Source organism: Rhinolophus ferrumequinum, chromosome 15 (genome assembly GCF_004115265.2).
Source record: "Rhinolophus ferrumequinum isolate MPI-CBG mRhiFer1 chromosome 15, mRhiFer1_v1.p, whole genome shotgun sequence".
NCBI classification, from domain to species: domain Eukaryota; kingdom Metazoa; phylum Chordata; class Mammalia; order Chiroptera; family Rhinolophidae; genus Rhinolophus; species Rhinolophus ferrumequinum.
In genome coordinates, this window is record NC_046298.1 from 34598211 (window position 1) to 34625912 (window position 27702).

The 27702-nt window shown below is 53.1% G+C and overlaps 1 protein-coding gene across 1 annotated transcript in view; it reads right to left on the reverse strand.

Moving 5' to 3' along the window:
* The window catches only part of PEPD (peptidase D), a 109522-nt gene that overhangs the window by 24572 nt on the left and 57248 nt on the right, over positions 1-27702 (reverse strand). The gene's annotated exons all lie outside the window — the stretch shown is intronic.

Genomic DNA, 27702 nt, shown 5'->3' on the forward strand with positions numbered 1-27702 from the left:
TGGACACACACGGGGGTCCTGGCCTGGAGGATGGGGGTGAGGGTATACCCTTGTGCAGACGGAGCAGGACAGGGCGGTCTCCAGTGAGGTGGAGAGAGGCACGGTCAGGGGGGCAGGCCCTGTTTCTCCCTACCTGGGACAAGCAGCAAACCGGTTGGCCCCCCCAGACAAGCCCCACCAGCCACATCCACAGCACACCAGCAGTGCTGAGCCCTCGGGAGGCCACCATGCCAAGGACTCTGGAGAAGCTAGGAGCCCAGCCCTCCTCCCACCAGATGCCCCAGGACCTGGGGGTGGGTGTTGTCTCTGTGTGGGACTCTGAGCTCTAAGGGCCCAGCCTTTCCCGTCCTCACAGGGCTGTGCCACTGGCCCCGTCTTGAGAACAGCAAGGCTGCCCAGGAGCACGTAAAGTGATTCTGCTCTGCATGTTCTAGGCCTGTTTTAGAGAATGTCTGTACGGAGGAGTCTAATCTTCCAGGCACTGTAAACACAAATTATGTATAATTGCCATGGCTGGGTATTAAGTAGTTGTTATGCAGGAATGAGTCTGCTGTATTCAGTCGACTTTCAGACTTGCCTTACAAACCTCACATGATAATTTGGTATCTGCGAGTGAAACATTTTCAACAGAAAGGATTTCAGGAACTGCTAGGGAGGTGAGGAGAGCCTCACGCTCCCCGTCACGGCGGGAGCTCTCAGACAGTTGCCATCAACTTCCACCTCAGACCCAGAGACCGTGCGGATGGCAAGACCAACTTACGGCCGGGCATGTGGCCACAGCCCAGCACGTTCGTCCACGTAGCAAGCCCTCCTATGCCGAACCCCAACAAGCAAAGTGCCACCGGCTCCGCACGGCCTCTGCTCCCTGCCTACACACCAGGATTCTGCAGAACGAGCCCACGTTGAATGGATACACCATGGAGTGTGTACACCCCGGATACACCATGGAGCTGTGATGCTCCCTTAGCTTTGAGAGACTGCTCTGCCTAGACAGAAGCAGACCTCGGAGGGCCGCGTGGCCGTTCCTGATGGGATAGGGCAGGGGCTGTCTGTAGGTGAGGCCAACAGACAAGCACCCCGAGGAAATGGGGTGAGGTTGGTTCCCTCCTGCAGCCAGTCTCAGCTGCAGGCATTACGCTTACTGTATAATCTACTCAGTTTCTACAGTCTTCTTCGCTTCTGTTTAGGAAAAAAGTCATTGTGAGTAAAAGGAACAGCTTATAGAAGCACCAAGGACCAGCAGACCTAGTCTTCACCTGCAAATGGTAGCAGCCAACACCAGGTCAGTTTTGCCAGTCACGAGGACAATTCCAGACACCCACAGGAAGAGTTGAAAAGACGAGGAGAAACGTAGCATGCTGGAAATTTACTCTAGCATAAAAGGGTCTGAAGTCCTTCCACTTGGACTTTAGCACCTAATTTTGTTTTTAAGTTTTCTGACATGACGTGAGGACAAACCGGTGCTTTGGTGGCATTAACAGGTGGATGCAACAGGACCACGTTTTCTGCTCACAGGCCTCAGCCGACCCTCTCTTTGGGGCCTTGACCTTGGGATGTGGACATACAAAGGCACCTAAGTTTCAGGGCAAGTGCAGTGGCGGGGTGGGGGGCTGTGGAGAGATGGGAGTCTGACAGGTTTGTGATCTTCAAGGGAGTGGGGGTGAGGAGGGGATGTTCCAGACTGGAGCCACAGGCCTCCCAGGAGGCTTCCACACAGCTCGGGCGGCGCGCGGCAAGCAAAGGTCACCAGGACAGAATGCAGCAGCAGAGCCACCCGGTTCCCACTGGATGACTCACAGACCCAGGCAGCAGCCAGAGGACACTTACTAAGGATGCCTCTAGAGCAAAAATGACAAACTGAGCCAGGTCAGGGTCCATCGGAGGAGCCTAACTCCTGACTGACACAAGCAAGACTACGGCCAAATTCAGCCATGCAAACCTTCCCGCCTCCAACAGTCAGAGGTGTTGCATGAAGTACAATAAGCAGAGGTCTTAGGATGGGAAGAAAAGTGAGGCTGGAAAGGAAGAGGGAGCTGGCAGTCTTGGGAACCTGAAGGCCCTGGCTTTCACTGCCATGTGGGGACAGCGACAAGGCCTCGGGCACGCAAGAGGTAGGGGACTAGAACTGAGACCCCCACCCCAACAAAGAGCTGGGGCCTGGGCAGGGATGCACTCAAAGCAACAGGGTAGATTTGGGAGAAAATTCATGAGCATCAAAGGAAGCAATCAGGAAGCTTGCCTGGGCTCTGGGAAAAAAACATTCCCTCGTATTTCATAGCATGGGTCTGCCCTTCATGGGGTTCAGGTTCAAATGTGAACCATCTGCATGGTTTAGAAACCCCCAAGCCAGGAAATTAACAGAAAACTTGGTCCCTCACTGGTGACACCTGGAGCATCTGGCAGGAGCAGACACAAAGCCAAACTGGGCAGCTGCACCGTCAGCCCAGGCCAGCCAGGATCTGTACACGTGCGCGCGCGCGCACACACACACAGACACACACACAGAGATGCATATATATACATACACACACATGCTCACAATGCACATATATATGAGTACATGCACAGACCCACAGACACATGAGCACACAACACACATGCGCATATACATGTATACATACATGTGCACATGTACACACACATGCATATACACCCCCTACACACACACTGAAGATAAACTTACAATGAGGAAGTCACAGAATAGGCAGATTTAATGAAAAACCAAAACAAAACTTGCAGACGTGACCAGTCTATCCATCAGAGGACTGCAGACAGGAAGATGGGCAGTGTCTTCCAGCGAGCCCCTCGGCCTGTTTTCTCAGTCAATCTGTGACTCTCACGTGCAGCACACGTGTTGTGCTGGGTCTAACTGCCCCCGCACCCTCCTGCTCACCTGGACAGAGGATGGTTGGGGAGCACCCCAACTAGGCAAGTGGCCCTCACCCAGTTCCCCAACAGCAGAAGGAAAAGGCAGGGGTCTGGCCCTATCCCCCTGTCACCAGCTTCACAGATACCCTGCTGCTTTGTGGTCCCTGAAGCTTCCCTCCACACAGCCATTCCTCTAATATCCTGGCCTATAAATTTCTCACAAGCAAGACATGAGCAGAAAATGCTTTGTATCCAGGCATAAATGAGAACCTTTAAGTAACCTGGGAGTGTCTGTGCTGTGAATAATGAGGTGAACGTAGTTACTGCTGCAACAGAGGGGCAGGCCCATTTGTCAGAGCCTGGAGATGACTAATGGGGCAGAGACAGCAGATTCCGAGGCCAGATCTGCAGTAACGGTGTCTCCAGGGAAAGCACTGCTAGGCCTCCCTGGGGGTCTGCAAATCCAGCCCATGGAGCCTTCCTGGGCACACAGCCCAGCTCCTGGCCTCGGAGGTTTATCATTTCATGAGGAGGTACACGCAGCCCTATAAAAATGCATTAGCTGCCCACGATAATGGCAGAAGGGCTGCCCTGGCAGCAAGTGTCACCAAGCTATCAGAGCAAGCGTGAGCGCTGGCAGACAGGGCCAGCCAGGGAGGTCAGCAGGGGCTGTGGGCAGCACTGGCCATATCGCCCCCTCCCCCAGGCCGGGCCTCAGTGCACGCTGGGTTCCCAGGGGGCTGGGCCAGGAACAGGAGCACGGAAGGGAAGATGGGCAGGGCGGTGGAGGTCACTCAGTTGAGCAGAAGGTCTAAGAGAGCAGACAGTTAGGACATAGGGGTATAAAGGTGGGTAGGGGCCACAGTGTGGGGGCTGAGGCATTCCAAGCTAAATGCAGGGCTTTCCTGGGCCTGGGTGGCAGCCCACCCCTGCTGTCACTGCAATTTCGGGCAGGTGCCTCCCAAGCTGTCCTGGCAGGGGCAGGGTCCTCATGACTGCCTTCTACTCACTCATGCCTGTGGGTTCCCCACTGTCCCTGTCCTGCAGTCCCTGCCCCGGGCCCTGCACCTAGCCTCTTGGGATACTACTCAACAACATCTATGCCAAAGCCAAATCCTGACTCTGCCACTTACTCACAAGCTATATGGCAGATCCATGCCTGTTTCCTCATCTGTAAAATGGGATAATAGGACCTCTCACCGGTGCTGTTAATGTGCAGATCCATGGCTTGGATACCCATGCTCACACATTCCAGTGCAGCCAGGTTCTCCATGGGTATCCTCCAGTCTCACGTCCAGCCCGATGCACGCGCATCTCCAGGATAAGTGTATGCACGTGCATGTATACACACACACACACACACACACACACGCACACAGGCCTTTTCTTTCACACAGGGCATCTCAGCACATGGTTCTTTCCCAGCTGTTTTTGCCTCACTCACACCCTGAGGGCTCTGGTCAAATCCTAGACAGTCCCAGCTCCTTTAACAGGGTTCTCTGTGGGCCGTCTAAGGGGTGGTGAACAGGCGGGGGGTGGGACAGGGAAAGGCTGCCCTGTCCCAATCCTTCCCCAGGCCGCTGGGTGACGAAAGACACAGAGAAAGCGAGGGAGCCACCACTGAGACAATGAACATATTTTAAATGAGCAAGTAGCAATCACATGGTCTGTTGCCAAGAAGGGACTGATTTAGAGCCTTGGACTAAATGCTGAAATGCATTATTAATAAACTGGTGCTCACAGCACAGCTTCACAGCACAGCCGGCACTAACGTGGCACCACCGGGGACACGCATCGTGTGCAATGGCTGCAGTGCCCGTCTCCACCACCATCGGCAGCTTTCTTCCTGCCTCGTGTTCTCTGAGTCTCCTCACGGCCCCTCTGCTGCCCCCACTCCAGTCCTAGACCAGGGCCAACATTGCCTTCCCATCCAGGACCTCCCGCAGGGGTTTTCGGGGGATATGTGGTGCCAGGCATCCTGGGCCTGCGTGAACCACTTTCACACCGCCAGCTGGATAAAAACAGACTCCGCGAGCCCCACTCCCTGTCCAGGTCACTCTCCCGACTTCTCAGCTGCTGCCAAGGTGCCCTCTACCAGCACCCCTGATGTAAGGGACTGTGCTTAGATCAGAGGAGAAGGGTGAGCAGGGCTTGGGAGCTCATGCAGAGCTGAGCCAACCCAGGCCCTGCTGTCTATTTGGTTTGAGACTTGGGGCAGGTGACACTGCCCCTCCAGTAAGAAAAACCACAGCCACCTGCAGCATGCTGCATTTACAACAACCCTTCTGGGGGAGCGCGACTGTCCTCCTTCACAGAGGAGGAAACTGAGGCTCGGAGCGGTGATGTGCTGTGGTCAGGGCATCCATCGATCCATGTGGGAGCTTAGAGTCCACGTAGGGTTTCTGACCCCGATGCTGCCAGGGCCTGACCCCAGGTCTGTAGGGAAGGGGATGGAGTAGCACCTGCAGCAGGACAAGGCTCCACGCTCTATAAACACTGGGGGCGCTAATGCCCTGGCCTCACACCTGTGCACGGGGCCCCAGATGAGCCCAAAATGGGGTTGCGAGGAGCAATGGCCCTGCCCAATCCCAGGACGGTGGCCTGGTGGAAACGGGGAGCTGGTGTTCCAGGAGAGGCCCTTGGGATGCTGAGGCCCCGGAAGGGGAAAATCCACCAACCAGAGGCAAGGATAGCGGAAAAGATGGCAGTGCTCATGGCAGGAAAACAAGGAGCACCAGAGAGAAGCCACTCACTCCCCAGAAGCAGCTTATCAAGGTATGAGATAATTAGCATTTTAATTGGGTAACTGGGAATTCTAAATTGCCTATCGCGTGTTACGCAAAACTGAGGACATAACAAGACATTCCATTAACAAATATTCCCCTTTATTCTTGACACGCTTGAATAGGTGGAGTTTCTGAGTTTCTTGGTATCAGTTACTAGATACAACACTACATTTTAGTTGTCGAAGCCCTGGTTGTATCAGACTGCTAATAAACTGAAATAATATATATGTGTATGTGTGTATGTCTGTATGTACACACACACACACACACACAAATGGAAGAGATCTTAGAAATTCTCTACACAAAGAAAATAAAACAGGGGCGGCCGGTTGGCTCAGTTGGTTAGAGACCAGTGCTCATAACACCAAGGTCACCGGTTCGATTCCCACCTGGGCCAGTGAGCGGCGCCCTCCACAACTATATCGAAAAGAACGACTTGACTTGGAGCTGACGGGTCCTGGAAAAACACACTGTTCCCCAATATTCCCCAATAAAAAAATAAAATAAATAAAAAATAAAAATAAAAAGAATAAAATTAAAATTAAATTAAAATCGTCCATAATCCTATCCCCCAGAGATAATCTCTATCAAATATTCTGTTGACCATCTTTCCAAGCATTTTTTTATGCATAAGCACAGATTTATAAACTGTAAACTTCTTTAAAAAAAAGTCACCCTTTGACTGAAGTCTGACATGCATACAGAAAGGACCCCTGACATCATAAGGATGCCAGTTGCTTCCAGATTGTAGCCATCACGAATAGTGCTGTTGTGGACGTCCGTGACGGTCTTTGGGGGCACGTGTGCACGTGTCTCCATTGAGCATACAGCCAGAAGTGGAAATGCTGTGTCCTGGGGTTTCTGTGTAGGTGCAGCTTAGCAGATAAAGCCAAATAGTCTTTCTAGGTCGTTGTATCAATTTATTCCCTGGCTTATAACGTTTTCCACTTCTCACCTGTGCAGGGAGCCTAACTCAGCCGAAAAGTATCTGCAAGGACAAATGGCCCCACCCAGTCCTGGACAAGAGTGGGGATGTCCCAGGGAAGGTCCTTGCTAAAATTCCTAGAAACAGTAGATATAAGTCTATACTATTTTTCTTTTTAATGCTGTCACTATGTCCAGAATCAGACCACTTCTTTCCACTAACACTACTCATCCCTGGGGCAGGCGGCCATCTTCTTTTGCCTGGTCCATGGCGACAGTGGTCTAGCTGGACCCCCCGCTTCAGCTCTTGTCCCCTACAGAGTGTGCTGCACAGAGGTAAGGGACTCTCCGCAAACCCGAGCCTGGCGTCCTGTGAGCAGCCTGCCTTCCTCTCACTTCCCCTCTGTTCTCGTCTTCTCAGTCGGTCTCCTTGCTGCTCCTGGGACCACCAGGCAAATTCCCACCTCAGGGCCACTGTATGAGTCCTGTTCTTTCTGCCTGGAGTGTCTGTCCCAGAGGTCCATAGCTTGCTCTCTCCGCCTTCAGGTCTGTCCTCCGTTGTCTCCCTCTCAGGGATGCCTGTTCTGAGCCCCTGAAAAAAGGCCTTCCCCCGTTAGCCCTCACCACCATCCGACATATCCATCCATGCATGCATCCATCCTTCTCTCACTTCCCATTAGGCTGACGTTTTGTCTGTTTTGTTCTCTGTAGGACCCCCAGGCTGGAATAGTGCCTGATACACAGAAGGTTTTCAGTACATTTCTGCTGAGTGACTCAATAAGTAAATGGTTGCATGGGCAGTACACAGGCTATATTTTACTGAAACAATTTCACGCCGTTACATATCCAGGTTGCTTCCAGCTCCATGTTACGATGGACACCCATGGCCATATGCCTTTTCACTGTCTTCACTGCTAGAAGTAGAATTCCTGGACATATGCACATTTTTGAGTCTCAGGGCATGTCCTGCCACACGACCCCCAGAAAGCCCCTAAGGATTTTCAGGGTCCTGACCAGTGCACCACTGGGCCTGTTTGCCCACAAGACTGCAAATCTCGTAGGCAAAACAAAACAGGGTTTCCTTGTTTCAAGGATTAACTGGCAAGTTTGAACATGTTTTCTGTTTGTTTCCTCATATTTCTTCCTTTCTGAATAGCCTGTTTCTTTCTTGGAAAACTGCACTTGATCTTAGCCAAAAGGCCGAGAAGCGATTTTCTTGGAAAACTGCATGTTCATCTTTTTTCTTATTGATCCTTAAGGGATTTACATATGAAAGATACCAGTGTTTCTGACCATCATCTATGTACCAAGTAGCTGGCCCCATTCTGACCCTCTCTAGTACCTTCTTTGCTGATTCCCCAAAAGAAGGACAAAGCACCTGGGGCAGGAGCTCCAGACACGGGCAGCACATGAGTGGTGCCTGGGACAGTGACAACACAGGAGGACAAATCCTGGAGCCCACAGCACATGGCTCAAGTGGGAAATTCTACATCTGTGAATCCAGATCCGTTTGGAGCTGATACCCCTGAGCAAGCGAGAGGGCCCAGCTTTGGAAGACCCTGGAAGAGCTGTGTAAACACAGACACAATTTGCCAGCTGTTCTCTGCCTTATTCTGGGATCAATGACTGTTCATATCTGACTCAATCTCACCGGTCCTTGCTGACATCAGCAATAACACCTTTCTTGGCCCCAAACTGAATCCCGCTGCGCTTTAAAAACGCACCAGGCCACCCTAGGAATCATTCAGGCTGCATGACCAGGAAGGGGTGGAGGGAGATAATTCTTGTGTAACAGGATCCAGAGGCTACTTTGCCTCTAAGGGACACCAACCAGTACACCCCTCGCCCTCTTCCCGTCCCCAGGAAGGCACAGCGGAGGGAAGCTTTCTGGGGGTGGGGGTGGGGGTAGGAGTGGGGGAACCGACTAGACAGGATGGGACTTTCTTTGAGCTAGTATTTCCCAAAGCATGGTAAGAATCCATGAGATGGGTACACCAATAAATATGTTTTAGCATTAGATATTTATTTTAAAGTGTTACCTTCCACTTATGGCAAATCGTACTGGGTTTCACTCATGATAGAAACAGAAAGCTTTCTTTTAGTTTTAAAAAAAAGTAAAGAAAAATAAATAAATAAAGTAAAGAAACTATCAAGCCAATTAAATACAGGTGGGACGAGGATTTGGCAGAAATTGTGAGGGTGTCATGTGAATGATGGATGCTGGAGATTCTGCACTGAGGCCTCTCTGAGGAAAAGCCTATTTCTAGTTCTGGGTGAGAACACTTTGGTCCAGAAGCTCTCCAGTCCCTGGACATGACAATGTCCAGTCTTTGGACAACAGCTGGTGGGGTGAGCTCCAATAGAACCCCAGTTCTTTCCTGCGCCCCAACCTGTTCCTGTCCCTGGCTCAGCAGCCTCGGACACCAGGCCCGTGTGGATCCAGTGGACAAAAGGCCAAATGGGCTTCTCAGGGAACAAAGCCACCTCCAGCAAACCTGGCTGCTGAGGGCCTTGAACATGTAGATGCCAAGCTCATACCATGACAGTCTGCTCCACTACCAGGAGCAGGTGGTAAGCAGGTGAGTAAGAGCTCGATCTTGGCCCAGAACCCCGGCTGGAGCCTCACTGGGTAATGTATCCACCTTCCTTTATTCAATAGCTCATCGTAAGGTCAGGTCATTAGACAGCCTGGTCAGGGCATGACTGTCACTGGGATGGCCCTGTGGGACCACAGCTGTACAGCATCATGGGTGCCCCGTGGCCCCCCACCCCACCCAGGTCATCCTTGGAGGCACCACCTGCCATGAACTCTACCCCGTGTCCAGTGGAAGAAACAAAACCTGTGTTTCCTAAATATCAATCCTGCAGGAGACAAGGACCGCATTCCACCCAGCGAAGTCAGGATAGAAGCCCTCAGTTATCCCTTCTAGAGAAAGAAAGGGCTTCGCTTTTTGAGTCCCTCTAGGGTGTTTTGTTTCTAGAGTCCAATGCTACTTTATTTTCAAACATCAAATGCTTTTCTCTCAGCCTTACAATCTTAAACTACTTTACAAGTTTGTTTCGGATAGAACTTTTCTCTGGAAAGCACCATTTTATACCAATGAACCTCAAAAGTGGCGGTTGGAAGCACTGGCTTGCCCTCTGCAGTGCCCTGCAGCTCTGGGCAGCCTTGTGCGGCCCCCCTCTGCAGGCCCAGTGCTTAGGTATTTTACGCACAGAACACGGAATACAGGGAACTGGTCACGGGGTTGGGGTAGGAGCAGGGGGAGAATCAGCATGCAGCAGGGGGGACCCAGGGGAGCGGTGTCACTGCAGCCCAGGGTTCCTGGCCACCTGCAGGAAGCGAGAACCATGGATACCTCGCCAGGTGAGCGCTATTCTGGGTACCTAGGACACGACGTCTCCTCTTTGAAAAGACTCTCCCAAAAGCCCAGGTCGAAGGCCCAGGTCGAAGCCCAAGCAGCAGTGGAGGGGAGGCCCACACACTGGCCGGCAGGGCCCCGCCCGTCCCCCGCTGCGTGCGACTGGGCTTCGTGGCAGCCCTTCGGCTGCTCAGCGTGACTTCCCTCTTCTAATGAGCTGTCCCACCCCACTCACGCCTCCAAACATCACTGTAGTCACACTTGGCTGAAGGACCAACAGGAATGCTGTTTATCACTTTGAAAGTCTTTATCCACTTATGATAAATGGAGGTTACACTCACGCTACCCCGATAGGAGGATCCGCTGAGAAGAGTAGGTGCTGCTGGTGGAAACCAGCAAAGCATTGGTGGGGTGCGGGGAGCAACAGGGCAGGGTCTTGGCCCGGCCAGTGGGGCCTCCAACACGCTGGGGCCAAGTCTGCGTCCCGTGGGAACTCAGTGGGGTCTCGGCCACCTTCCAGGGCCTCTCACCCTCTCCCACCACAGAGGTAGAAGACGGGGCGGGGGTGAGCCTCAGGGGCTCCCCATTTGCTGAGGGAGGTCCACACTGGATCCACAGAGGACAGGAAAGGCAACTGAAGAAGTAACTCATGTGCTCAGAACCCTGCCCGGACCAATATCCCAGAGACGCAGAATAGGTTCCTAAAAATATCTTCTCCAACCCCCATGAATTTAAAGTTCTGGTAACTTGAACCTATTTATCAATCACTAATTAACAAGGTCTAAGTCCTATGATGACAGGGTGATTAAGCTGTTTTTGAAATAATCCATTTTTTAATTAAAATGCTATCCTTTCTTGGTTTCTGGATAGCTTTAAAAGAGAGCCTTAACAGATGTCTTGTTTTTAAACACACATTCTATAAGGCCAATAATTAGAAGAATTCATGCTTTTAATTATATTTTAATTACTCTTTGCCTATTGATGCAAAGTTAATATTCTTTCTTTACGGTTCTAACACTGCTAACTACAGCCAGCAGACAATGAGCAGGAATTCCTCCGTGTGTGCAACTCCATTTCAGAGAGCTGTCCGGCAGCCGAGGTGCTTGCAGGAGCTCCCTGCCCTCATTCTGGCAGATGGAGCTCTAATACGGGGCCCTGCCTGGTCCAGAAGAGCAGTCCTGGCTCCTGGCCTGTAAGAGCTCTGCTCCAAGGTGTGACGGGGGTCTGGGTTTCCCCTTCTTCTGTTCAGCCACGAGGCAGACAAGTCCCTTGCCTCCTCCACTCCCCTCCGTGCACATCCTGCCAGGTATCTTACTGGGGCAACCCACACACACAACCAAATCACCCACCAAAATTCAGGAAGCTCACAAAGGGCCACACCGTGAAGCTGTGCTCTCCCGTCTGCCTGGCCGAGCCACTGCAGGGCGCCGGGGTATCCACACACCACCCAGCACGCCCTGCGTGCTCCCTTCCGTACTCTACCAGACTATCCCATGCCCACACACTGCCCGTACCCCATCAGGTCCAGGATCACTGCACCCCCTCCTCACTGCTCACCCCCAGTCTACCTGCCTGCCCTGATGACCTTGGCCCACCTGCCTACCCAGGAGGTGGTAGCCGGAGGGGCTCTCAGTGAACTCTCCTTCCTCTCACCACCCAAAGCCCTTCACAGGTGAGGCCTCCCCACTCCACCCACCCACAACCCCATGGTTTTTAGTGTTGCATGCAGCTGTGCCACAGAGCCCGACCCTTCCCTTACCAGTCTCAAAGGGAACGCTTAGAGGCAGACCCAAGTCACCTTATACCCGACTGGGCACAGTGACGAACACACAGGAGGTCCTCAGTAAACAATGTGACAGATGGTAGGGATGGGTGGCCTGAACATGCCTAATAATCAAAACAGAACATGCACACACACGTGTGTACATGCACATACACACACACACACACACACACAGAGCCTTAAACCCATCTATCCAAGAGGAGCCCTGGGTGGACCCTGGCTGTGTGCTCTCCATTCCACTCCCTCTTTCTAGGCACGTTTCTCAGCCTCCCTGCGGGTAACTGGGACCATGTGACTGACTCCCACCAATGGGGGTACGAGCAAAAGTGCTGTGTGCCACTTCTAGGCAAGGCTTTTAAGAGTGACTATGAGTCGTCTGTACTTTCTCTCTCCGCTCTCAAAGGGGACAGAGTCAGGAAATTGAAGCAGCCCTGACACATGGAGGAGAGTCACTGGCTTTCCTCAGACTACAACCTGAGCAAGAAATAAACTTTCTCTGTACTAAGCCACTGAGATTTGGGTTTTTGCTGTTACTGCAGCAAAGACTGTCCTATGCTGATGAACACACTGGTATTTATAATACGGTAAAGGTGGAATTTTAAGTCAGTGGGGCAAAACCATTATTACAAACACTGGGTTAACTAGTCATTTTGAGGGGGCAAAGGCTGGGTTCTGGGAAGCCAGTCTTTAACAAGCCACAATCCTTGCTTCCTCATTACTCTTAAATGCATTTTAGATAGAGTGAAATAAAAAAAAATGAAACCATGTGGATACATGGATATGTTATATAATACCAACCAATTTTTGAAATATTTCATAATTGTACATAAAATATTTTTAAAAAGAAATTCATAAAATCGTAAAGATAGAAGAAAACATATGCAAACAGTTGAACTGTACTGAGGTAGTAACAGGAGAGGCCTACACAATTCTGCAAAAGACACAAAATATATAGGAAAGGAGCAATTTGACTATTTATATTTAAAATTTCTATGTATCAAATTGGGGAAAATATTTGACAACTAGAAGAATAATAAGAAGAACCCTACTATAAAGTGCTCTTATAGATCAGTAAGTCAACCAGAAATGTCCCCACAGCAAATGTTACCAAGAACAGACAAGCCACAAAGACAAGTGTCCGACAAATACCTACGACAGAAGTTGAATCTCATCAGTAATCAAAGAAGTGTAAATAAAGGTGGGATATAATTTTTCCTTTAAAGATGAATAATAAAAACAATACAATTACCTTTGAAACCAAAGGGGAGCACACAGGCACTTGTGTGTGTGTGTGTGTGTGTGTGTGTGTGTGTGTGGTGCGGCGCTTATCCAGCTCAGTGGCTGAGCAGGCGGCTTCCGAGGAGAGGCCACCTGGCTTCCCCAAGGCCCATCTGTTTGCTGTGGGATCTTGGGCCAGTTCCTTAAAGCCCTCCTGACTCTGTGCCCGATACAGTGGAGAGGATGACGCTCCCCCTCTCCTGAGATTAAATGAGAAAATCCCCAGGAAACATGTAGTATGCGCTCACCAGACATTCACATCCATGGCTGTGCAGGTGAACAACTTCTAGAGGGTAGTTTGGTTTTCTGCACTGAAATTTCCCCCAGCAATTCCATTTGTTGGAATTTATGCCCAAAGAGATTATCAGCTAAACACCCAAGAGGTGAATAGACAAGGCTGTCACAGTGAAGCCGGAACCACCTGACTGTCCCGGTGGAGGATGGTTAAGTGGATTACGTGGAGCCCCACAGATGCAGGGTGCCTAAGTTCACTGTCAGAAAGAGATTAGCACTCCACACAGGAGGAGGAACAGGCTCTGCCTCGTGTGGTTCCAGCAGATCAAAGCCTGTGATAGATCTCTCCCATGCAGAGATCCAGAAAGCTTGTTTGCTAAAGCAACACGGGTGCGTAACCCTCTACATCACAGGCTACTTTTCATGTCTTGTTTAGAATGCTTTGGACTGACTGAATTTCCTACTGGCATTATGTTATCTTATCATCCGTATAAAGTTATTTTCATTAAAAATTTTTTGTTTGGAATAAGTGAAAGCTACCTGTTTAAGACCGTCTTGCCTGGACGCCTCCCTGTCCTACCAGCCCCACCAGGGCTCTTTTCCCATGTCCCAGGTGGACATACAGCCGCCATCCAGGACGATTCCACGAAGCTGCCACAAGGGGTCACCAGTGCACACTGCCTGCCACCCACACCAAGCACCTTGAGAAGCTTTCAGCCTGGCTTGAGGGACCACAATTCAGAAACAAACTCTGCAGGCAGGTCTCTCTCGTATGGGGTGGAGAATCCAAGCCACAAGAAGCCCACTTCTCTTTCTTCTCTGGCATGGGGTTAAACCTCCGTCTGCACAAGGAGGTATCCCTCCTGCTGTGTGAGTGGGGATGTCAGAGACTGGGGGGAAACAGCCTTGCCTTCTTTCTCTGGCTACCCACATCACGCATGCTGCCCTCCATGGACCACCCACCCCCTGGGGAAACAAGACCTGCCTGGACTCCCGCTGGAGTGGAGGGAACCAGAGACAGGATGGGCCCAATGTGTAGCTCTGAAGGGCCGAACTGAGAAGCAAATCTGCCCCTGGTCTGTTGCTGGGAAAACCCCAGTTATCTATCTCCCCTGGGAGCAGAAGGAAGTTTGTCTGGAAGGGAGGGCTGTGCTGTTCTGGGGAAGCGAACCTGCCACTGTGAATGATTTGACAGATACAGGGCAGATCACCTAGAATGTAGAACACGTGCCATTCACCAAGTGCCCCTGGACAGAAAACAGGTTCAGCAAAGAGCTTGGATCTGAACGGATTTCCATTGACAACTTCTAAATCCCCGGATGAAATGCGCTCTGGTATGGCAGAGGTGGGAAGTTGGCGCTCCCTGCACATGCAGCCTGGAAACAGTGGCCTGACATTGCCCAAGTCACATGCTGAGTGTCTTCCAGCAGCACCTTGGCTCCCTCAGCTGTACGTGCCTGCAGCTGTGGCTGGGTGCATGGTGGCAGGCCCAACCTCCGTGCCTGCAGCTGTGGCTGGGTGCATGGTGGCAGGCCCAACCTCCGTGCCTGCAGCTGTGGCTGGGTGCATGGTGGCAGCCCCAACCTCTGTGCCTGCAGCTGCATGTTCTGGGGGACTGGGGGGAGAATATCTTCAGGGAATTGCGCCTACCTTATCAGTTCTGGGACAACCAGTGGTCGCAGGCCCGCAGAAGCTACACAAACACTTGCATGTGGCGCCTCACCAATGCCAAGCCCTGTGAATCCAAATGTCTCTTCCAGCCTCCCTCATCTCGGGTACGGAACAAGCTCAGGGTGCCACCCTCCCCAGAAACTTCAATAACTAGGTAAGAGGTTTCCTTATGAAATTTCTGTCGTCTGGTCCCTAGTTTTTGCTTCTTGCAGTGTGAGCAGGCGTTTTATCCTTAAGCAGCAGAGCTGGAGCTCTCCCTTCCCTGCTCAGGGGGCATTGCCACTCCACAAACACACAGGGCATGCCAAGGCCCCTGAGACTGTCTTAGAATAATGATACCCACTTTGTACCTCCAGGGGGACTTAACTAATTTATAAGGCAATTTCAATAATAACTATATATTAATTTTACATTCCCTTTTTACCTATTTCGGTGGCTTTGAACTGTTAGGAATTAGGTGATATATTACAATAGGCTTCAGGGACTTTTTATTAACTAGTGCTCCATATTTAAAAACCTTCCTGTCAAATGAGAAACATTAAGAAATGCTCTCCCTTTTATAATTGCTTCTAATAGACTCAATATTCAGGTCCTGGCCTTAACAGACAGTCTAGGCAGTATTTCCCTAAATTGCATTTAACTTTTCATTTTCTTCCTGTCACCGGCCAACAGAATAATGCTGAAAGCACACAAATGGTCATTTTACCCGTCAGCCTGCAGCTCCTGAGGTGCCTGTAAATTTGGAAGGTACAAGGACCACTCAGGACAGGAGACAAACCGCAGCCTTTCTGCCCAGACTGTCACTGCAGCAGCCCTGTTTGGTGGCGCGTTTTGTTTCTGCTAAACCTATTTACTGAAATATAACAAACACAAAGTACACGTACCTTAGGTGTCCAGCTTGATGAAATTTCACAAACGTACCCCCTAGATCGAGATCCAGCGCACTTCTAGTCCCTTGGTGGATGCCATCGCCACCCCCACCCTCTGCTCCTCCGTCACCACTGCCTGTTGGGGACTTTGTATAAGTGGAATGACACAGTGCGTCCCCTTGAGTCTGGCTTCTTTCACACAACACTGCCCTCATGAGAGCTGTCGTCTATGTTCCCCTGTGCAGTGGTAAGCTGTTCGTTCTCCCTGCTCGAAGGTACTTGCTGTATGAACCGCCACAGTTTCTCCACCTCCACAGGTGGGCTATGTCCCCCCCGTTTTAGAAACTACTCCCAGCCCACATGCAGAACATTCTTGCGTGGGTCTTTTGCTGTGTCTGCTGTGTGCCAAGTGGAACTGCTGGTCGCCAGGTGTGGACTGCTCAGCTTTGGTGGATGTTGCCAGTTGTTTTCCGGTGGTTGTTCTAGCATCTGTTTTTTTTTTTGTTTGTTTGCCTTTGTTCCCCCTGGCCTGGCAGGGAAAAAAGCTTTCAAGCCCATCGTTTTATGAACCAGAGACTTGCACCCTAGCGTGAGGCCTCAGAGCACTTCACCGGGCCTGGAGCTGCCTGGGCCCTCCCGCCAGCCTGCGGCCTCCCTCGCCAGGCACATACTTCCCTCAGTCAAAGCAGGCAAAGCAGGCAGAAATGGCCTTCTCATAATGTTAGACCGCTCCTGTGGGACAATAGCACATCTGGTCTTCTCTAGGCCCCAGGGGTGGGGACACATTTCTGGAGAGCCTCAGACAGACGCCAATGCCCCCTCAAAAATAACTGTCTTTGTACAATAGAGATCTCTGCAGAAACGGGAACTTGATCAGGGGTGAGATTGGGAGAGGAGGGTAGTGAAAAACACACACCTCTGCAACGAGGGGAGAAAGCTGCCAGCTGGGGACATCCAGAAGTGACTGGGAAAGTGGTTGCTGCGGAAGGAGCAGTCGGAAGGAAGCCCAGCAAGCACGTGGAAGGCCAGCCCTCCTCGGGCCTGCCCTCCTTTCTCTGAGTGAAGGATTGGGACAGAGCACTCAGGCGACACAAATGGTGGGCAGTAACAAACAGGAGGACAGCCTGCAGAGAAGGAGTGAGAAAGACACCGGCTTCATGTGGAAGGAGCCCCAGGGCACAGGTCCCTGAAGCAGTCACAGGAAGGTCAGAGAGTGGGCCAGAACAGAGAGCTGTTCTGAGGGTCGAGGTCGGACAAAGGAGGTAGCCACGTGACGGGAGCTGAAGTGACAGCTCCCGCATCCATCTGGCACTTCCAGACAGAGGAGAAAAGGCCCAGCCTCCCAGGGCTGCACGAAAGCCACCAACCCGGGACTCCTTTGTTTTCATTTCCAGACTCCAAGGGCCCTGGGCTGAGCGTCTGATCCTGACTCAAGGCCACAAGGGAACCCCTGCAAGCCCGACACGGAGGAGCCTCAGCTGTGACAGCCCAGGGGACTTGGAAAATTGAGGCCCCGAAGCCAGTTTTAGAAGTTTATGAATAATAAATGCAATTAACATAATGGAAAACAGAATCTGGAAGACAAGCAGAGGTCCCAGGGAGGGTAACTCACCAGGCTGCCTCCCTCATCACTTCCGGTTGCCCCTCCCCCAGACTAGACAGGTGGTCAGGAGGTGGGGGCACCAAGCCCTCACCTGGCCACTGCCCAGGACAAAGAGCAATCAGGGCCTGGGTCCGGCTGGGAGACAGAGGCCCCCAGAACCCACCCCTCTTGTTCACTTCAGGGCAGGGCACACCCTGGTGGTAGGCTTCCTGGCCCCTGAGCATGCCTCTCTGGCCTCAGTGCTCTCAGCTGTGAAATGGGAATGACGATCATACTTTGACTGGATGTTGTCATGTCAGTGCTGTTCCTAGGACCCTCTGCTGTCAAAGCAGCACCCTGGGGGTCAGGGCTGTAGGCAGAGGGCTGCCCTGGGCCCCTCACGCGACATTCCCACAGTGTCCCAGACCCACTGAGGTGCTCCTGCTAGTATGAGGCCGGTTTGTACATTAAGGTCCCCACCGACAGGTTTTCAGCATGTCCTCTGCCTGCCTCTGAATATTCACTCAACGAATGTCGCAGGAGGGTGGAGCAAGTGTGGAGGAAGAGGGCTGGCTTCCAGGAAGCAGCGAGGAGGAAGAACGGCATCTGAGCTGGGGGAGGAGAGGAAAAGCCTGCGGTGAAACCAGCCCTCTGACCCTTAGGCTTCCATCTTGGTTTCAGGGTGCTACTTCTGGCCTAGAGGAGCAGGGGAGGGGAGAGGTTGTAGAGGAAGAAGAGGAGGAGGCAGGAGGAGAATGAGGGCAGAGGTGGGAGAAAAGGGGGACAGCACGGGCTCAGAGCACAGCCTTTCTGAGCGGGCCTCCTGTACCTCACCTGGAGGCAAGCGTGCGCCTTCCTCAGCATCTCCTACTGTCCCAGGACAGGGTGCTCCTGCCTGACCAAGACAGGCCCAGTCGGGGGCTCACCTTCCCAAGGTGGAGACACCTGTCCCCACCGTGGGCCACAAGCCCAGTGGAATGAGGGAGGCCTCAGTGGCTGCCACAGATTAAGTCATCCAGAGACCCTCTCCCCTCTCCCTTCTCCCTGTAGGGAGTGCAAGGGTCTGTAAGAGAGGACGGGCGAGATATTGCCAGGAAGGTTCTCTCACTTACTACAAATTGCACCTTTATGGGAAAATCAATGATATTGCCTCCGCGATCTCCCACACTTGTTATTGGTTTAAAGTAATTACTTCACAGAATGACAAGCCAGAACTGGGCCAGTGTTCCCGGGAGTGCCCGCCTGCCCCCAACCCTGCATCCCGGGGGGACCTGGGAAGGGACGCTGTGAAGGGAGAGATCCGTCCCACCCAGCTCCCTGGGCATTCAGGAGGCCCTGGGGTTTGTTCATCAGGTCTGTGGGCCACACCACTGCACACCTACTATGTGCCAGCCATGAAGTGCTGTGATCACAGGATGAATAAGGCAGACCCTCGTCCTCAAGTCTACGGAGAAACAAACGTCCCCTGATTAGCTGTGACAGTGTGAAGTGGATCACGCAGAAGCCACATGCTGGGAGAGCACAGCCACAGGGAAAGGACTCGGGAGACTTCCTGGAGGAGGGGGTCTGCAGCACAGGGCAGAGTAAGTGGGAGATCCAGAGGCAGAGAGAAGCAGGGCATGTGAGGGGAACAACGACGAGGCCTGAGGAGGCAGCCAGAGTGCGGGGAGCAGCAGGGAAGCGAAGTGCGTGGGGCCCTGAGGCCGGAAAAGGGACACCCCTCCTGCCTGTGACCCTCAGAATGGCTGTTTTGCTCGTTCCTGGCACAGCCCCTCTGCACATGAACTTCTCAGAACAGTCTTACTTTTTTCTTTTAAGATTCTTTTAAATGATAGCTTATTTAACCACCAACATCAATTGGCCAGCAATTCCACGAACAAATGGTTCTCTGCTTGTCTCTGGGTTCAGCCACTTTTATTTGTCCCCAAGTAGTTGGCAGGAACCAGTTACATCAATAAAGGGACATCAATTTTTAACAGCCACATGAGATGCAAAAGCTTCAGATGGATTTTCCATCGGCAAACAGGGAGCCTGGAGGAGCTGTTATTAACAGCCATTAGAGACACACAGGCAGGCCTGGGAGTCGGGGCTCCAGCATTAGACTGGATTAAGGAGAGACTGCAGGCACTGCCCCTCTAGACGTCATAAATTACGCTGAAAGTTTAGACTGTGGTTGAGCTCTCTGTTGTCACAATCATTTAGGTCATGGTGTATTTGATGGTGTGCAGCAAAATGACAAATATCTTTCTTAACTGCTAAGTGCATAGAGCCCGTCGGAATAAATCCGATCAAACTGCCCACTACAGGTAAGCAGGCGGTGACATCAGGGGGCGAACCTGAAGGGGCGGTGGTGTCAGAAGCAACTTGGAAGGTGATATCCGGAGGTGCATGGGCTGAGCAGCGAGGGGCCGGCTTTCTCGCTGACGCTCGCCACTTCCTGTCATGTAATCTCATTGTTGGAAGAGGTGGGGTTCCAAACTCTCGATAACACATGGTATCTGATACGCAGGCTCTCCCCAAAAACAACCCAGTCAGAGCAGAGCCATTGAAAGGGGCAGAAAAAATAATGCAGGAAGAACCTGGTGGTAAAGTGTCTAACTGTGAAATAGGAGAAGTGTATTAAAGCAATGGGTGATCCTCCTGGACGGACAGCTGGAAATAATGCTCTAAGTCCACCGGCTGGCCCACTGCCCAGATGCAAGCATCGAGGATGTTGCCAAAAAGACTTTGGGGGAGCGTCCAGGAATGAGGATCTCAGAGGGCAGTCCTCGAGGCACTGGGTTTCTGGCACAGACACTCAGCTGGGCACGGAGTGAACAAACCTATCTGCTCCCTGGGCCTGGAGAACTGGCCAAGATGCAGGGATGGCACTCCCAACGCTCCCAGGGCCCACTCTGTGCCCATTCAGCAGGAGAAACAATGCCCATTTTACAATCCGGCCCCAGCTCGGAGCCTAACAGCACCCTGGCTGTTTCCTCTCTTGGGCGACTGGCCTGACTCTATGGTTGCCAGAAAATGGAGACAGCAGAGCATCAAGAGAAGAGGCAGGGCAAGGGTTCCCCGGCTCTTTAGCCCTATTACATGCAAGGCCAGGACCTATGCCATGACCCGCTATGCCCCCAGTCTTGCCTGATGGCGAGTTCTCCCACTATCTAGCCAGCCAGGCCAGGACTGGAGTGGCCCCTGAGTGATGGAGTTGGGGACACAAGGTCCTGCCCACAGCCAATAGCCCGGCCCTGGCAGGACAGCTATCCCCGAGGAAACTGTTCTCCCAGCGCTGGGTGCTCTCCTGGAGCAGAGCTGTCGAGCATCAATCGGGCAGCTCCGGGACAGAGGGTGATCCCTCTCCACTCTTACAGGAACAGAGCAAACAAGCCAGATGCCTTCTAGCAAAGCGGGACACGAGCTCCCACACAGGCCGGTGGCATGGGTCTCCTCCTTGCAGTGCAAAAGCGGACGGAAGTTTGAGGTGCTGCTCCAGACTGGTCATGGCCCGAGGGGGGAACAGTGCGATGTTGGCCCATCGCACTGTTCATCGAGGGGGGAACAGGGCCCATCACCTGGGCCCCTCTCACATGCTCCCAGGGCCCTCAGAATATACCCAGGGGCACCTCGTGTCCCCCTGCCTCTCTTAGGCTGGGCACCTCAGCCAAAGGGCCGCCCCAGCAGCAGACCCTCCAAACCCTCTCCTGGAGGGGCTGAACCTCAGGCATAGGGGGGTCAACTTTCTCCCCCTGCCCACATGGAGGTAGAGGGATGCAAGGCCGGGCGTAGGCAACCTGCCTGGCACAGGGCAGGCTGGCCTGTGTGGATTGGCTGGAATGCCCATCAAACCTCCTCCAGCAGCTGGGTCTACAAGGGCTGCTTGGCAATGCCCCCGGGGCCCATGCCGTTGGTGTTTAGCTTCCTGGAGGCTCTCAGCAAAGATGACGGCCAGGTGAAGAGGATCTGACCGAGAGGTGACCACCACAGCTGGTTCCTTCAGGTGTGTGCGGGTCACACAGCCCAGCACCATCCTTGTGCAGGGCAGCTGGCAACCCTGACTACCAGCCCTCCCCAGGACTAAAGTAGATGACAGCCTCCCAGGTGCTGCCACTCTTGGGCCTTGATTAACGCCTTTCATAAACTCCCCAGAGCAAATGCCAAACTTGACAAGACACAGTTCCAAGAAATGTTCTTCATGATTTTATGCTGGCGCTTCCTCAAGCATAGCAATGCTTCATTTATAAAAACTCTAAATGACATCCAGTGGGACTTTGTCACAAGAAGGCAGGAAACGACCTGGAAGTGACCCTGGCTGGAAATGGAACTTTTCCCAGCATGCTTCTCTGTTCTTCCCCTGCTGCTTCAATCGCCTCAGGCACAGGTGGTCCCGTCTTCTTTCTCATTTAATAGCAACTCCATCTTTACAGGTGCTCAAGTTAAAAACCCCGGAGTCACCCCTGATCAGAAAGCGAATCCTGCTGGCTCTATCTTCAAAATCAGGTGTAGGACCAGAGTCCTTGATAACCTGCCTACTTCTCACCTGGAACACTCTGAGCCTGCGCCAGGGCCCTGTCACCTCTTACACTGCAGAGGCCCCTCCCTGGGGCCCCTCCCTCTGCTGCCCTCACCCCCTGCAGTTTCTCCTCACACAAGGCCAAAGGCTGCCCTCCACGGCCACCAGACTGTGTCCCCCCTCTGCTTGGCCATGCCAGGCTCCGAGGGACCTGCCCCTCACCTCTCAGACCTCATCCCCACCCCCTTCCTGTCCTCTCTGCCTCTCGGCTGTTCCTCTCCTTTGACACCCCAAGACCTGGCCTGTGGACCCCTCTGGAACTTACTTGACTCTTCTTACAAGAGGCCTTTGCTGCTGCCACCCTAATCAAAACTGTTAAGTCATCCCCAACACGCCCTTTACTACCTCTCCCGGTTTTATTTTTTTCCTGTAGTATTTGTCACCATCAACTATACTATCCATTTTTAAAATCTGTTTTGTTTCCTCTTCCAGAGCTTCATAGACAGGTTTTCCTCTGTTCTGTTTCCCCTCTCCTGGGACAAAGTTGGGCATCTGTAGTTACCCAATGAATGTTTCTAATCTAACAAACTGGCACCATCAGTCTGGGCACAGGCTGACACTCGCTGGCTGGAGTGCAGGGTGGGCCCATGAGTGGTCTGTTTACCAAGGACAGGTGGTGCCTAGGGGCATCTGTCAGCCTGCTTGGCCAAAAGCAGTGAGAGAGTCAAGAAGGCTTCTGTTGTACTCTGGGCATATCTGAGCTCTCTGGCATGGACAACCAGAAATGTAATTCCTAGCCAATCTGGCCGGACCTACCACACCTGGAAACAATTTAAGAAAATCCTTGAAGCGACTGTTCTGGACCCTGCAGGTTACATCAAGCCTGGAGAGATCAGCCCTGGCTCTCCCAGGCCGCCTCAGATGGTATCACAAGACTGCCTTCAGAAGCGCCCTGCCATTTCCCATCCTTCCGGTGAGGCTGGCGTCTGTCTGGCCCTAGGACCACCTGTGAAAGATTGCCACATGCACCTCATTGCGACACCAACATGCGCCCCTTATCTGCCAGCCCAGGGGCACAAACCTGATACCCTGATAACCACTGGGCCATCGGGTTCACCGGGGCCAGTGACCACATCCACAGGGAACGAGGCCACTTGGAAGAGCGCACAGCGCTTGGGTGGGGGCCGGGGTGGCACACGACTTTGCTTGGACGTTCCTGGCCCTAGCCAGGCTGGATGCTCCTTGGACCCTGAATTCTCCAAGTGCTAAGTGAGGAGACTGCTGAGTCCTCCATCCCCATCACCTGAGACAGGTACAGCCCTGGCCCTTCTCTTCCTTGCGAACACTTACTGAGTGTGCCAGGCTGCCCTGGGCCTGCACCATGGCTTGTTCCCTCTGTCCTGTCTACTGCCCTGAACCTGCTGGGCCTGGGCTCCTGGGTCACTTTACATCCCTGATGGTGACCTCTGCTTATCCCATCTCTGCCTCATCATTCCCTTTCCCAGCCTGTCCCTTTGTTCTGGCCCTGTGGTCTCTGAAGGACCACACAGAGAACAGTTCTAGAGGCTGGAGCAACTTCTGAAGGCCATACTCTGCCCTCAGGTGATGGCCCCTGGTCTTCCTGGCTGAGGCTAACCTTGACCAGGGAGGGTCAGGGGTTTGAGCCTCCTGCCCCTTCTTCAGCAGTCTTTCCACTTCCTCCTTACCTAGAGTTGGCCAGATTCTGCCCCAATTCTGGCACTGGGTTATATGCCATCACAATTCATTACGTGATAGGTATTTGTCCTTGTTTATTTTTACAGGTATTTTTAAACCAGAACTCCCTTGAAGACAACCGTGCCTTTCTGGTACCCTACAGTGTACAATGATTACTGCTAGGCTGAAAGAAGTGGGCCCTTTTCCCTCAGGTGGAGGTTGCCAGGGCACAGCATCGAAGAACTCGGGTTCGAGGGTCGACGGCCAGGGTTCAAACCTTGGCTCCGTCACTTGCCAATGGTGTGACCTTGGACAGGTTACTTGGTCATTTTGTTCCTCACTTTCCTCACCTATGAAAGGGGCTTAACAATAGTCCCTACGCTTAGAATAGAAGGTTGCCATAAGGATGAACTGGGTGGTACCCTCGTTTGACTGCAGAAGAGCAAAGGGGCCCAGAGCAGCCGGTGTGTGGTCTGAGCCCAGGGAAGGTCAGCGTGGCCGCTGCTGCTGCTTGGTGATGCCTGTTGCCTCTTTCCCCCCAAAACTATCCTCCACGGGAGCAGGGTCTCTCTTTCACTGCTGCATCCCCAGGGCGCAGAACAGGGTCTGGCACACAGTAGGTGCTTGATAAATGCTTGCTGAACAAACACATGGACTGACAGAGGAGTCGTGTGACTGAGGGAACTTGCCCCAGCCTTGGGGGTTTTCTGTCTTACGTGCTAGGCCGAGAACTGCTCAGTCTCCCAATGCCCCCTGAAAACGACCACCTTCCTGTCAGCACGTCACTGACGTGTCATTTCCCAGATCTCAGAACCGCTGCCCCTGGCTCCTCCTCACGCCTCTACCTGGATGGCGACCCCACGTTTTTGCCGTCTCTCTGCAGATCTATCTGAGTGGTGTCGTAAACCCCTCCTTCTCCTGCCTCAGCTCTTCTGCCCCCTGCTCAGGGCCGAAGGGGGCTGCAAGGACTGGGCTTGCAGGCCCTCAGGGGGCCTGTTTAACGGGTGGACACACCACTCTCTCACTCACTCACTCACTCACTCAAGGCAAGGCAGGCTGTACAGCCAGGCCAGGACTGAAGGTACAGTGCCAGGGTCCCAAAGCACAGCCCGAGGGCAGAGCTCTGCATCTTAGGTGAGAAACACAATGAATGGGAGGCAGGAGAGAAAGAAGCAAGCAGTCTGGGAACGCAGACCAGACTGGCCTATAAGGGGACATCCGTGGACTCTCAGTCTGCATAGCACAGCCCAACACCACCCGATGGCCTGGGACTCATTGCCATTCCATCCGATCCATTAGCAAGACCTCAGCTCCAGCTCCAAACTCATCCTCCAACCCCCCCTCTCTTCCCGCAGCCCCGATTCCCAGCCTGGACCACAACGGCCTCCTCACTGCCCTCCTACTGCCACCTCCATGCACTCGCCACCCATGGCCTCAGCTGGTCAAGTGACTCCCCAGCTCACAGAAACCTCTGAGGGGCGTCTCACTGAGCCCTGGCCCCGCCACCCAGTCCTCTCTTACCTACCAGGCTTACCCTGTTACCTGCCCAGGAGGGGCCTGGGTCCTCTTAGCAGAAGAGAGAGGCAGACCCCCCCACCCAGCCCGCCCCTGGCTGGGGTTCTGGCTCCCAGCCCCCAAGGAAGGACGGCCAGTCTGAGGCGTCCAGACTGCAGCCTCTTGGAGATTTATTTCTGTCCTCTTCAAAGCATTATAGATTGATTGCCAAGTCTTGCTGTAAATCAAAAGAAAGTCACTACTCATTACCTACTTAGAATTCTCCGAGTTCTTTCTGGAAAACCATTTCTCAGCTGTTTGATCCCGGAGCCACCAGCACTGTCCCCAGGCACGCCACCCATCATAGCAGCCACCAGACACTTTTTTCTTCCAGGCTCCTTTCTCAGCACCTAGATGAATTTCTACCTTTCTCCAGTTTCAAGAAGAGCTACCAAGATAAATGCTGCAAAGACTCCAGCTCATGCTGAAAATATATAGACTGCTTAGAGCCTATTCTGAATAAGCCCAAGTTGGGGAGAAAAGCACATTCTCTTTGGATGGGCCATGCTGGTAGCCGGGGCTCCAGACTCACTTGGGCACCTGGGCACTCTTTCCTGTGTCTTTTCACCTATGGGATAGTGACACTTGTCTGCTTCAGCGAGCACCAGCTGCCCGTGCCATGGTCAAGCCCCTCCTACCTCTCAGCAGACTGTTGCCAAGGGCCCAGGAACACATGCCAGCTGGCTGTGGCTAGTGGGAGCAAGGAGGTGCCCTGTTTGCAAACTGTGTATCCAGGAGGAACCCTTTGCCACTTTCCAAAAGCTCCCCTGCCCCCAAAAGGGCTACTTACTACCCAAGGGGACAGGACCCAGTGGACATTAGCCCCCTACCCACTCAGGGGGCCCGTCTCCACAGCCCGGCTCCAGCAAGAGCAGTCAACCCCCACTTCTCCTGCTGGGATGAACAGCAAGACAAAGCAAAAGAGCAGATAGAAAGCCCACCAGGCCCTGACCCTAATGGCCACTAAGCATCCACTACGAAGGGGTGGGGGGGTTGGACAAGCAGGGCCCTCCACCAACAAGCCTCAGGTACCCCAGGCTGGAGGGATGGCTATTGTGCACCTGGCCCTTGCCAGAATACCCAGGAGAGCCACCTGGGCTGGCTACAGCACTGCCCCTGAAGGTCGTGACATGGAACAGGCCCATCCCAGGCCAGGACACAGAGAGGAGGTCAGCAATTGCCACTCACAAAGGAGGGCCCCAAAGTGCTATCACACGTGCAGCCCATTTGGCTGGCACAGTCACGGAAGACACCCGCAGGGGAAGGCGTAAACGTACAACGCAGGAGTAGGGGGGTGTGGAGGTGTGGGCAGTGGTGCTCTGCAGCCACAGAACTCGCTTTTCTAATAAAACAATGGAATCGACACGGACATGGCTGGCTCTGTGAGCAGCAGTAACCATCACTCCAGACGCATTTCCTGCAGTCCCCGTGCCAGGTTCCTGCAGGTGCTGGAGCCGAGAGAGGCCAGCCTGTGGCCAGGGCCTCACCTACGGGCAGAGGCTGCCACCTCATTCTGCTCAGAGAAGCCGGCGATGGGAGACCTTGGTACATGGCAGTGCTGGGGGCCCAGAAGGAACCCAGGTGCTCCACAGCGACAACATGCCTGCCCAGACCCCTGGCCCGAGGCCTGTGATGAACACCTGACATGCCCACAGCCATAGCAGCCTGGCTCCCTGGGCATCCTCGTCTCTTCTGAACCTCAGGCACAGCGTGCACAGAGTCCCGCATCCATGTGAGAGCTGCAGGAGAGTGGCAGCTAACAGGGCGGGGCTGCTGGAGCCCATCTCCTGACCGGCTGCTCTGACCCTGCACCCTTCCCCACCCCGCTCTGGGGCAGCTGCGGGGGCAGAAGGGCCTGGCTGGGACTGTGGCATGCCCTTTGACAACTGCTGGAGGAAGCTCGCCACCCACTCTCCACACCACAGACTGAGAGGAGCCACAGCACAGGGCAGAAGCCAGCCTGGCCAGGAGGCTTGTGCGGGGCTCAAGCCTGGCTTCACAGCAGCCCCAGTGGAGCCTGTGTGGGGCCCTCTAAGCGGGGAAACCCCTCTGTGGTTTCATCATAAATTACCTCCAGGTTTCAAGAGCAGACATGCCTGCTGGCAGATATGGAAACGGGCTTTCAGAGTTCCTGGGTTAAACCCTTCATGACATCTACAGCATTCAGAGTTAGGAGGGAAAATCTCCCAGCCCAGAATAATTGCTCCCATAGGGAACATCTTTCTGCACCAGAATGTAATAGCTCTGGATGAGAATTTTATAAAAACCGGCACCAAACCTTGCAGTATAATCGCAACTGTCTGCCTGCTCTGGGAGCCAAACCAAAATAACGGCTCCTATAGGAGAATCCCTCACTAGATGCTACTGAGACGGAGCGATGCTTTCTGATGGCCAGAACCAAACTGGACAGATTCCCCTCTGTGATGGCGCCTGGTCCACACCCTCATCCCCACCCTGCCTATCTGCCATGGGGCTCCTTCAGGAGGGTGTACAGAAACACAGAAAGGCTATTCCAGGGTGTGAGTGGGAGTCAGGACCTGCTCAGAGGCCTGGAGCACCTGGCAGGTAACTTGTAAAGGAGTGAAGCTGACCAGGGAT